The sequence below is a fragment of the Aedes albopictus genome, chromosome 1 (assembly GCF_035046485.1).
Source record: "Aedes albopictus strain Foshan chromosome 1, AalbF5, whole genome shotgun sequence".
Taxonomy (NCBI): Eukaryota; Metazoa; Arthropoda; class Insecta; order Diptera; family Culicidae; genus Aedes; species Aedes albopictus.
Window position 1 is genome coordinate 149,997,519 of NC_085136.1, and position 12,703 is coordinate 150,010,221.

Consider the following 12,703-nt stretch of genomic DNA (forward strand, 5'->3'; position numbering starts at 1 on the left):
TTCAGCTTTGAGTATCTCAGTGACATGCGCTTGACCCCTGGGGCTCTGTTCGATTTCATGCAACGGATGGCTGTTTCTATCTCTTGCACTGATGGAGCTTTGCTGTTGACACGGGTAATGCATCGAACCCTTGGCGGATCACGCTGAGTTGTTGATGGCGTGACCGACACTTAAAAAAGGTTTCCAAAGTGCTCGAACCAGCGTTTCAACTGGTCAGCCAGATCGGTCAGTAACTGTCCAGACGTGTCTTTCACGGGCATCATAGCATTCGTCTTAGTCCCACCAAGGCGACATGAGACAACGTAGAGGAGACGGATGTCACCTATGTTTGCGGCTTTCTCGCCTTCGTCGACTAGGGAGTCCGCCCACGCTCTTTTGTCCCGTTTACATGAGCGTTTCACATCCTTCTCGAAAGCCGAATAGCGCTGATGGGCTACGGCTTTGGCTCCTCGTGTTTTCGCTCGCTCTATCGCGGCTTTGGCGTTCCTTCGTTCCTTCATCTTCTTCCAGGTATCATCTGTGATCCACTGCTTTTTTCGGGTGCGCAGTTCACCCAAATTATTTTCACCGGTGGCGATGCAGGCATTCTTGATGGCGCTCCATTGATCTTCTACGCTTCCACCTTCTGGAATATTCGCAGCACGGTTCTCTAGCTCCTCGGCGAAGGACCTTTTCACCGCAGCGTCTTCCAGTCGGCGTGTGTTGAACCGGCGCCCGATTTTCTTCTCTTGTCGCTGGATCCTGGCAATGCACAGTCGGATCTCGCCGATTAGGAGATGATGGCCGGACGCAATGTCGGCACTACGTTTGTTCCGCACATCAAGAAGGCTCCGTTGTCGGACCCAACCTTCGCTTTGAAGTCGCCCATGAGGTCTTGATATCACCTGTCGGAATCTTGTCCACGACAGCATTCAGTTGACTGTAAAAGTTCTCTTTATCTTGCAATTCGACAGCATCGGTTGGCGCGTAACATTGGATCATGGTAAGGTTTTGAACCCGTGTTCTGAATCTGGCTACAATTATCCTCTCATTAAAAGCGGGATGAATGCGATGACTTCTTCAGTGAATAACTGACACTGCGGAAGATTACAAGTGGTAGTCGAAATACGCGTATCTCTCAAAGGATAAGCAACATAGGGCGGAAGTAAAAGGTACGAAACTGATTACACTCCTTGAAGTGAGTTTTTCCATCCCTGGCTTAGTATTCAACAGATAAAACAAGACGGTCATACCAAACAATCATGGGTCAGAAATTGTTTTGGAAGTTTGTACCAGTACGAGTCTAAGCCGCTTATTTTATACAGCGGTGATATGCACTTGATATTCAGATACAAAGTGCGAATTATGTTTGGAAAATGCTGAAGTCATCCTCTTTGAGGTACCGTAAACCGGGGTCAAATTGATCAGCGGGGTGAAATTGATCATTCGGGTACTATATTTTAATTCCATACTAGGAACTCTTAAGCGTCTTAATGATCTTAAACTTTTCACGTCATGTGATTCGTAGATGTCTAGAGATGAGTGGAGACTATTATTTTTTTTAGAAAAAGGTAGTTTTGCCTTATTTTTTAAGGAATTCACAATGCATTTCTCATTAATCTAAAATCATTGCTACTAAACAAGCGATTTCTAATAGGACTTCCCTTAAATGCTCTGTGCTAACATTTTTGTGGAGCCTTGGTTGGGATGTTATGCAGCTAATCAGAACATGAAATAGTTATAAAAAGTTCATTTTATTATGAAATAGTCATTTATTGTGATAGAAATCACTTATTTCAAACGAAATTGCCTACATTAAGGCGTTTAATGAGAAATTCCAAATTTTAATTTTGCATTTAAAGTATTAAATTCACTAGTTGTAAGATTTTAGACGCGTTATTCGGTTTTAGAAGAGCAAAATTAAGCGGAGAAGGAAAATTTCCTTTCCAACCGATGCTTAATTGTATATTGATCAATTTCACCCCAAAGTGGCATTTCCAATTTTTTGACATTTGGAGTTATTTAACTTAAAATTTGAATATGTTGAACAAAATTCTGTCACGTAGTTTCATGGAGATCCACAGGGTACTGGTTTTACAGAAATTCTTTTGAAAATATTTAAATAGGCACTGATGTTATCCGCAAAAATTGTTTTAAAGTGATCAATTTGACCCCGGATTACGGTACCAGAGCAAATATTTCACCTCATATAAAATATTAACAATATTTGACATACAAAATAAATCCTACTATTGTAAGGTTGTCGCTCATTGTTGTTAGATTATTCTTCAACTTTTCAATACAAAGGCTCTTAAAAAACCACACACTCGTAAGCCGATTTTCCCATTTACCGATCTCGCATTGGGTGAAACAAATGTGTGTTTTATGAAAACTCACAGCACAGGAGATACCATTATCATACGTGAGAATTGTCATCTGTATGTCGTCAAAAGACTTCTATAGCTACATAACAATCAACGACTCGTATATAGGTGAAGCACTTATATCAAAAGAATTCCGGGTAAAGTAAAATTACAGAATGAATATCCAAAATGCCACAGGTATGTACGCTGTAGCACGGCCGCACACTGCCTAGCAGTTTACACATAAAAAAAAACAAAATTGTGCCAAGTCCCACAATTTGATTCAAAAGCAACATCATGCACGACACCTCACAACTATGGCTGAAGATATGCTTCACTCGCGAGTCAAAGAAAATGTGCTTGACATGAATATGCACCTACCTTTACGCCTGCTTGAAAATGTGTACAGAAAAGGGAAAATGGTCGGCAGTAGTGCCTATTTGCCACCTAGGCCACGGAAAGCGATACGACGTGACGGTTGCGTGCCGGTAGTACTTTGCACTGTACTCTCTGGGAGCACTATGCGGCAACTATGTCGCCTCGGCAAGTGACCTAGCACCAGCGGAATAGAAAAGAACTCTTTCCGGTGGAAACGGGAAGTAAATTATGGCGTGGTCCAATTCTATATGTAGGTTTTTTCTTTCTATTCAAGGTAGAAGGTCAGCAGTGAGTGTTGAAAATAAAAACTTCTATGAATATGATTTCAAGAAAAGTTGAAAGGAAAGGAACACTTTTTTACCGAGTTTTGTATTCGAGCACCCAAAATCCTGAACTTGATTGTTGCCATAGATTTAAATATGATCTCTTTAGGAAGTTTCATCGATACAAGTTATAAAAAAGTTTTTCTTTGTCTAAACCGTCTTCTTCGACCCTAATTCTGTTCGATGTCCGGTCAAGCAGAGGATTACATCCTGAGGCGTTAGGCCTACTTCAACTAAAAGGGTTAAAGCTCATTCCAGTAAGGCTTCGATCAAAAATAGGGTAAGCGATCCTATAGTTGCGAATGGTTCTTGTTGTGATAAAGCAAAATATGTAAATGTTTTCTTTCAAAATTATTCAACATCTTCCAAAATCTAAGACAACTTGCCGGCCGCCAATATACTGAGCTTAAACTGCTGGGCCATTTCCCCTATTCTTTGCCACTTTTGTCTAAAACATCAAAACCATCCTTGTATGCCAACTTTATAAAGAAAAGTTATAAATTGAAACTGTTAGGTTCCTACGGAAGTATCCTCTGCTGATGATTATCCGGTGACCTTTTTTCTTCCAATTCCCGGCAGCCGGTGCAAATCTTTCAAGGTCCAATTTAAAGGACACTACTGCTGCCGTAGTATGAATGATGGTGGTTGGTCGTCGGTCACCACCACCGTCAACTTCTGCAATCACGTTGCAAATTTAATTTGCTGAAACGAATGTTGCAAAAATCTGCGACAACTTTCCAGCTTTAACACGCGCGCAGCAACTGGTAAAAAAGTCATAAAACTTTCACTGATGCCTCTTTGGGTTTTTTCTCCCCCTCGCGCGCATAATTGTTGGGCTCTGGACGAAAAACCAAGAAACTTTGCTAGAGAGTTGTATTTTTTTCCTCTCCACGACAACGTTGACGCAAATGTTATCGTGAGCGATTGCTCTAGCTTCAATTTCCTATATTTTAGCGCCCGCGCGTACTTTTTTTCTCCATGTAGCAAAAAAGTAGGTACGCTAAATTATAATTAAAACAGCGAATCATTTTCACCATGGCAGCGCAGCGGCAGCCGGAGGGGAGGGGCCCGTTTTGGCTGTTTATTTCCAATTTTATGGAAATGAGACCGTGATTAAGAGCTCTTTCGGAAATGGAAATGAAAATTTTATGGACGTTGATGGCCATCTGTACATAAGCGAGTATGGCATGATTTCGGCAGTTTGTAATTTACTTATCACGCTATGTTTTCTTTTTTTTTTTTTGCTAGGAGAGTAGGAAGGTGGGTAATCTGTGCGGTTTCCAAGGAAAATGAAACAACAAAGTATTTTCCTACCGAATTTTCACAGGTCAAGTTCATGTTGATCAGGTGACGGCAGGTGGATGGAAACACAGGTTTCCGGAAAGTACAAAGGTGCACAGTCGTAAAGTTTCATCAAGTAATCGATCAACGATTTTGTCCTTTCGTGAGAAATGGGGATGTATCAGCAAAACTATTATCCTCGAAAAGGTCGTTAGATTGAAATACTTTGACGTTAAAGACAAACTGGAGCGTAGGTTAGTCGGATGGAAGATCATTTCCTGTAACTCGCGATGGTTAGCCAAGAGCTCAACGAGGATCTTAAGGTGAACATTGTGCTCAGAAGTCTACCCGATTCTTATTCAACGATTGTCACAGCACTAAAATGATGTCCGGAATCTAGATACAGATCGGAGGATGGAATTCGTGCGCGATAAGCTGGATAATGAACTGGTAGTTCGGCGGAGAAACTTGGACGGAATGGAGTCATCGCTGACAGCAGAGTTCAAAGAGTAGAAAAATTAGTGTAGCTCCTGCCAGAAAACCTTGAACCTTCGCTTCGGCCTGTTTCTGCATTACGCTCCTGTCCACATAAAGCTACATTTTCACTATCTCTGCTCCTCGGAGGAGCTCTGATTCTTGTTCGGTCGCGTTCAATTTTTTTTGCGAACTATACGAATGGGCTGGAGAGTGGACAGTTCCATATATCGCCACATCAGACATCATGGCATAGTCATCGGAAGATCTATGGAAACACAGTACGGGAACAACAATATAGCATTTCACGGCGTACAATATTTAGGCCGTTCGCAATGCTGTTTTACTTTGTATGGCGAGTTTTAAAAATTTTAAAACTCGCCATACAAAATAAAACAGCATTGCGAACGGTCTTAGAAGGTGATACATTCCGGAAATCTGACAGTTTTTTGATGACGTAGTTAAAATCGTTCATAGGCGATCTAGTACTCCACACCAATTTGATCAACGTAAAACGATAAGAACGACGTCACATGTTTACATCCAAAAATTATGTTTACATAAGTTACTAGCCTGCCTTGTGATATTTATGCCGTGAAAGCATTTGTAGAAATATTTTATTGACCTGTACTGACACTGGCTTCGCGCTCCTAATATGCAAGCAGCACAGACAAAAATAATGTCAGAAGATCTGGGCCCTTAACCAACAAGTAGCTTTAACATACCACGTCTACATTTCTCGCGGCCTCCTAGATAAATCCGGAGCCCTCACTCGGCCCAATATGATTTAGAGAAGGTGAGGAGGAAGTCAGAATCTGATTGTGTTAGTGAGCCTCAAAATGTAAACAAAATTTAAGGGGAGTGGTGGGTGGTGACGTCATACGGTTTCATCTACCGAAAGCCCCCAACGAAAGTTTTCTTTTTGGAACTATTCTTATGGCTTTTTTGATCGATGTAAAATTTATTTAGACATTAACACGTACATAAAGAAGGCAAAATCAGTCCAATTAAAAAAATATCATCCTTGAAGCCCAAGAGCATCGTCCTTATCCTCCGCTATACGCCATTCAAAGCACTTCCCTGCACTAGAACTTGTCGAAATCGTCTTTGATTCACAATTACTAGCGACTAGCTACGTTCCAATTGAATATGCATCCTAATTTAAAATTAGTGGGTCTTTTCTCCTATCCGTCCTCAATTAGTGTAACCTAAAAGAAATTGAAGCCAATTAAATCAAACATCACAAATTACCTGATACAGACTGAAACTCATCATCTTCCACTGCAGTGAAAAAATTACATGTTGTTGTTGTTCGGATAACAATGTCCTGGTTACCCTTAGGGTCTGTGTCAATTGGCGAATTAAAATTATTTTTTACTTAAACTTGACAGTTCAACACTTAAACTTGACAGTTTTCCAAAGGAAATAATTATCGAACTGTCAAGTTTAAGTGAATATTAATTTTAATTCGCCAATTGACACAGACCCTTAGAAACTGCGGTAGAGTTTGCAATGCGCTGCACGCTAAAAATCATTATCGTAACAATGTGCTTACTCGTACCAGAATGACTTTTCAAAATAGTATGAACATAATTGTCTATAATTGGGAATGACTTTGATTTATTTTTGGAAATGATTTTCGCCCTAATGTACACTGGGAAGAATGAATAAATAGTTGATAAAGGACTTTCAACAAAATATTTGAATAATATAGATTTGTGCAGCTCACCAACAATTTTAGCGTAAAAATGTTTAGCGTGTGGGAAAATTCAATTACAACTTTTATGACGTCAGATGTTTACAGTCTGTAAGGAGAAGTTTGTGGTTGCTATCGATGTCAATTATTCACAGGCCCGGGTGAACGTATATGTTTGCCTGTATTTGTCGATAAAAATATGTAAACAAACCGATCAGCTGATCGCGACGTCACGTTCGCCAGAAAATTTGTTCGCAGCTTCTGGAACGTGACGTCACCTTCGGCAACTTCGTGCGATTTCGGCTTGCCGAAGTTGATATGACACGACTACTACTTCAAAATTATCATATCACAAACACCACTTTGCCCGATGGGCCTAACCTGGTGAAATTTAGAACATTGGGTTGCTATGTTACAATACATACTATGCACTAAAGGTGCCATTAGACTGTTTGTCATTATGATAAATATTTGCCATTGAAGTCCGACATTTATCCAAGGTTGCCATGATTTTCGTTGCGTTGGTCATATGTTGGGCTTGTTTGGCCAAATATTTGTCATCATAGCAAACAGTCTAATGGGTCCCTAACACATGCAAACTCTTGTGTAGTACGCAAAATGATCTCTTCAGCTTACTTTTACCAAATTGCATTCGGCCATCGATTGACTGTCCGGAAGCTCGATGTAGTCATACTTCCAAAGTAATTCTATCTCGAACTTCCCAGTACTAGTAAGGGTGCGTAGCTTCATCCAGGATTTTGTAGGCACGTTCTCCTTGGACTCCTATCACTGCTAGTACCACGGCAACTCCCAGGCTTTCAACCTCGAAAAAGCGCCGAACGTACTAGGGCAGGTTGACGGTACTTGACTCTGCGTACATATGGAGCTGCGAATGACTCATGAAATGGATTGATAGGGTATGTGTACTTTCAGTCCTAGGCAGGCATGAGAATGAGACTTTTTTCTGTTGACCGTTCATCGATACTGGCAGTAAAATAAAAACAAAACAACGGCAGCACCACTACCATCAGACTCCGCGCCGACGGCAGTCAAGCAGACGCTTGATGGTTTTCGCTTCCCCACGAAAATATTTATGAGCAGTAATGCTGAGGCGGGTGATTGCGAAAAATGTCAAATATTTTCAACTGCTAATAACTCACTTGTTTTAATAAATAATTTAAATCAATTTGCACAAACAGCTAGAGCACACTCCTAGCTTTGTGATGCATGTAAAGAAGTTTGTCTAGAAGCGGTTTGAAACGCAGAAAAATGCGAAAATGGGAGAGACAGAAATTTCTGTCGTCGTTGTGCTCGAGTACTGGCGCTCTCGCGCTTGGAAACCGTTTCGAGGAAGAAGGCTGCAGGAAAAAAAATGTTATGACATTTATTTTTCGAACAGTTTGAGTTTGGCTGGGCCTGTGATGTTCGTGTGGAAAAATGTCAAATGTACAGCCGGTAACCGTTTTTTCCAGTACATTTCTCATCCCTGGTCCTAGGCACCCACGGTGGAGCAGAGGGCCGAATTGAAAGATTTCCATCCTGGGCGATTGCCAGCCATCGCCTTGACCTGTGGCCAGGTTAAATTTCTGTCGACTTGCCTGATTTCGTTATTGAGGCTGCGCCGCCATGAGCCTCTGGGTTTGCCTCTGCTGCGATGTCTTGCTGGATTCCGGTCTAACGCTTGTTTGCAGATTTCGTTTCCGCCCCTGCGTAGAGTGTGGCCGACCCACCTCCACTTTCGCTCCCGAATTTCTGTCGCTATCGGCTTTTGATGACATCGACGATGGAGCTCCACGTTGGATATCCAATTGTGAGGCCACCATGCACGAATTATATAAGGCAGGCCTCTATTAATGAATACCTGCAGCCGTTGCGTGTTCTCCACTGATACACACCAGGTTTCACTGGCGTATAGCAGCACAGATTCCACGTTCGAGTTAAAATTTCGGAGTTTGGTGCGTCGACTGATCTGGTTGCTTTTCCATACATTTCTAAAACTCGCAAAAGTAGCCCTCACCTTCTTGATCCGTGCACCTATGTCGATCTTGGTGCCCGCCATCGGCCCCCATTTGGCTACCAAGATATTGGAAGCTTTCAACATTCTCCACTGATTGCCCAGCTACCGTAAAGCTGGAAGTGTTGACCGTGTTTACATCCAACGATTTGGTCTTCTTGACGATGATGGTGAGACCTGCCGCTGAGGAGCGATTGGCAAGATCATTGAGCTTGCTCTGCATATAAGAGCGCCGTTAAGCTAGTAGAGTAACGTCATCAGCCAGTTCGAAGTCATTTAGGTGCTCCATGGTAATGGGTTGCCACAGCAATCTACAATTTGGTTCACGATCAATCGCACCAGCCAGGATCTTGTCGATAATGATGAAGAACAGTAGCGGCGATAGTATACATCCTTGCCTCACTCCAGCAATGACCCGGATGGGATCGGACAAAACACTGTTGTGCAGTACTCTGCACGAAAATGCTCTGCACTGTGCTTCAATCAGGCCGATGATTTTCTCAGGGACACCCTTACGCCTGAGGGCTTCCCACATGTTTCCGTGATTGAGACGGTCGAATGCTTTTTCGTAATCAATGAATACCAGGTAGAGAGACTCTTGGAATTCATTGATTTGCTCCAGAATGATACGGAGCGTGACAATATGGTCCACACAGGATCGTCCGGTACGGAATCCTGCTTGCTGCCGTCGAAGAGTTGCGTTAATCTTTCTTCTCCTGTATTCGGTTGAAGATCACTTTACACAGGAATTTGAAACGATACACAGTAACATGATGCCCCGCCAATTATCGCAAACAGTCAGGTCACCCTTTTTGGGTACCTTTACTAAGACGTCTTGCATCCAGTCGGCCGCAAATGTCGCGGTTTCCCATATGTTGCAGAATAATTGATGCAGTAGTTGTGCGGATACATACTACGGAGTCAGCTTTGAGCATCTCAGCTGATGCGATCGACCCCTGAGGCTCTGTTCGATGGCTGTTTCTATCTCCTGCACTGATGGAGCTTCGATGTTGACACGGGTAATGCGTCGAACCCTTGGCGGATCATGCTGAGGTGTTGATGGCGTGATCAAAACTTGAAGTGCTCGAACCAGCGCTTTAACTGGTCAGCCGGGTCGGTCAGTAACTGTCCAGACGTGTCTTACATACTGTGTGCCGTGAGCCAAAATCTGCAATAATAAAGAAGGGATCGTTTTGATTAACCAGCTTGAGGTGATAGAACGGAGGAAGCAGCACATCGACGAACACCTGAATGGCGCTAGTTCTCTAAAAATGGATTTGAGGCCAACTTTCGGTTCAACAGATTCAAAAAAAAAACCCGTTCCGAAAAAAAAACAGAACTACCGAAAATACGTCAGTTTCGCTATGTCAAAATAAATTTACCATCTTACTTCACCATCACAATATTTGATTTCCTGTAAAAACGTATTTTTTTTTTCTTCTCGTTACAGGTTAACTCCAATCCGTAAAATTCACTATGAGAATTCATCTCCCATGCATGCACTTTAAATTGAAGTGTTTCACAATGGCAACCTCATGCTGCTGTGGTGCAATCACGGATACCACTACTGCCAACGATCCTGACCGATTGAGGTATATCGGTAACAAATCAATTGATTGAGACACGTTTGCAGCAATGAAAAACCAACTTCGATTGAATGTAGGTACCTACCTACCAACCATGCGATAGGTTTCGATTCATGTCGGTCCTATAACATGAAACTGCCAACGATAAAAGAAATCAATCCCGCAGTTGCGTTTGATGTGGAGGAGGCCCCTTTGATGTTCAACTGGTGGTCGATTGAATTTTACATCCGTTTGCACTTGCTGCAGCTCAATGCAGGTCAACATGTAGAAAAGTTTTCTTGGTCAAAGGATTGGTACACGCAGAAAAAAGCATGGTAAAATCAAAAATATTTCAGGTAAACTCAAATAAATTGTCAATTTGTTCTGGCAACAAAAATAAAACTGTTTGGAGCAAATCGAACGTCACATTTGAAGCAAATTCAATCCATTTTTGAAACAAACATGTATCTTCTGACTGGTTATGTTAGAAACAAATGTAAATTTTTTGTTTTTTTTTTGTGGCAGGTCGGCCCTACGGAAATATTTGTTTTCCAATTAAATTTACAAAATTATTTCCTTCTCTAGGAAAATCCACTTCCCGCGTAGAACTTTCAATGCCTACATCATGTAGATAACATACGCTCCCGAAATAAATGGGATTTCGTGGAAACTTTTGGTGAAACTTGCCTTTTTTGCAAGAGGAAATCTTGTTTGGTGCTGCAGCTGGAACTTGAGAGTTTTGTTTATGTTCTCGACGGCGGAACGGGGGGCTCTTCAATGGGTATTGTAGAAATCAATATGTAATTGAGTTAGTTTTAAAAATTAATATTTTAGTTTTAAAAATTTTATCAGTTTACCGAATAAACATGAATATTTATGTTTCAAACGAACGAAATTTGTCTCCGTGTATAATGCTTTACGAAGAATCGAGTAATAGCCAACAGCCTTTAAGCATGCGTAGCGTACATGATTGTGAGTCTCCTTGATGTTGTCGTAACGTCCCAACTGGGATAAAGCCTGCTCCTCACCATCCTATAAGCACTTCTACAGTTATTAACACAGTGATGATGATTAACCTGGGCTTGTTAGGGGAATATCTGTAAATAAAAAGAAAATCGCGTTAAGTGCTGTTCCTTTTAATTCCACTAAGAATTTGCATCCTTTGACAGATACGTATTTCGACCTCAACTGTAAGGTCGTCTTCAGTGTCTTGTACTTGACTCGACTTTATTATCTATTTTATTTATTAACACAGTGTTTCAAGGCCATCAGGTATCCCGGCTGTTCGGGTCCGTCGTATGAAGTTGATCATCAATATTAACTTCTTTTCTCGATCAGCCTAGATAGCTGTGTAGTGTCGGTAGCGGTTGTCTCAATTGACTAAGAATAACACTACGGACTGCCTGTTCCGCTGGTAAGAGTCCATTAAACAGGTGAACCCTTGGGTGACCCCTAATTCATGGTGTGATGCGGCTACATGCTTACCGTGCCTAGGAATGAATGGTTAGGGGGGTCTAATAAAATTCTAACCGCTTAACGAAGCCTGTGGAGTACTAGGGCACCCTCCTCAGTATTCTGCCCTTACTGCGTTAACCGGAGCAATGGTGCAGTGGACCTTGTGTTTCTCCGAGATAATCTGCTATCCTTCTTAAGCCTCAACTGCGAGGCTCAATAAGGGTGGGATTATCAGCATGTTGTTTATTAGCTCTGATGATGATGATGATGGTCCCGCCACATACCCCTACAAAGGTTTGAGCTAGACGAAATATCTTTAAGATAATTATTAATTATGATCAATGTAATCAGATTTTGCAAACTAAATACGGACTGATTATTTCTACAGATATAAACAACATTCGAATTTGTCATACAATACTGCAAAAACATAAATTTCAAAATACTGCTGCTCTCAACTACAAATCTTTGCAAGCATTACTAGTGATCATGAAAGATCAGAAAATCAAAAATATTGCGAGGATTGATAACGTTCGCGCGATGTCAAAACAGTCGGCAATATTCTCATCTTCAAGAAATTCCCGACATTCAACTAGACAACTCACTACTAATCTACAGAATCCTTCAACAGTATAAATATTCCATTTGATAAATAAATACAAAAATGTCATTTATACCTGTCACCGCGCGCGAGACTCAAACTTTTGTAGACTTCTAAAAAAAAAGTTCAGTTACTAAAACTACGTCAACAAATATGAAATCCATCATCATCATCAGGGCGAACATAATAGTCTACCAGTGCCCTAATAAATGAATAAAAATAAACTACAATCAGTCATACAAATAATCAGCTCACGAGAGCCACGTCAAGATACAAAATTAGTAAATTGATAAAAACAATGATTAACAAGTTGTTTAAAAAACAGCTTTCACGTGTGAAATACATAGTCTCTTGAATTGTGATATTGTCGCTGCACCCGTGATGTAGTCAGGCATCGAATTGAAAACATTTATGCCATTATAATACAATGAATTTTGTGAAGCACCATGTGAAAAATTGGGTGTTCTTATCTGTTCCGCGTTTCTAGTGTTATATCTATGAATGTCACTTCCTCTTTCAATTCGATCAGACAAATATCGAGGTAGCAAACCATTTATTACTTTAAAAATGAACA

The 12,703-nt window shown here is 41.2% G+C and overlaps 1 protein-coding gene across 5 annotated transcripts in view; it reads left to right on the forward strand.

Annotated features, from left to right (window-relative positions):
* LOC109425028 (fasciclin-1) overlaps positions 1 to 12,703 on the forward strand; it is a 622,197-nt gene that overhangs the window by 341,272 nt on the left and 268,222 nt on the right. The window contains exon 2 of one of the 5 annotated variants that reach the window (XM_062845589.1): positions 9,959 to 10,100. The exons of the other annotated variants lie outside the window; for them this stretch is intronic. The gene's annotated coding sequence lies outside the window, so the exon portion shown is untranslated. The remainder of the gene's footprint in view (positions 1 to 9,958; positions 10,101 to 12,703) is intronic. 5 annotated transcript variants of the gene reach the window in all.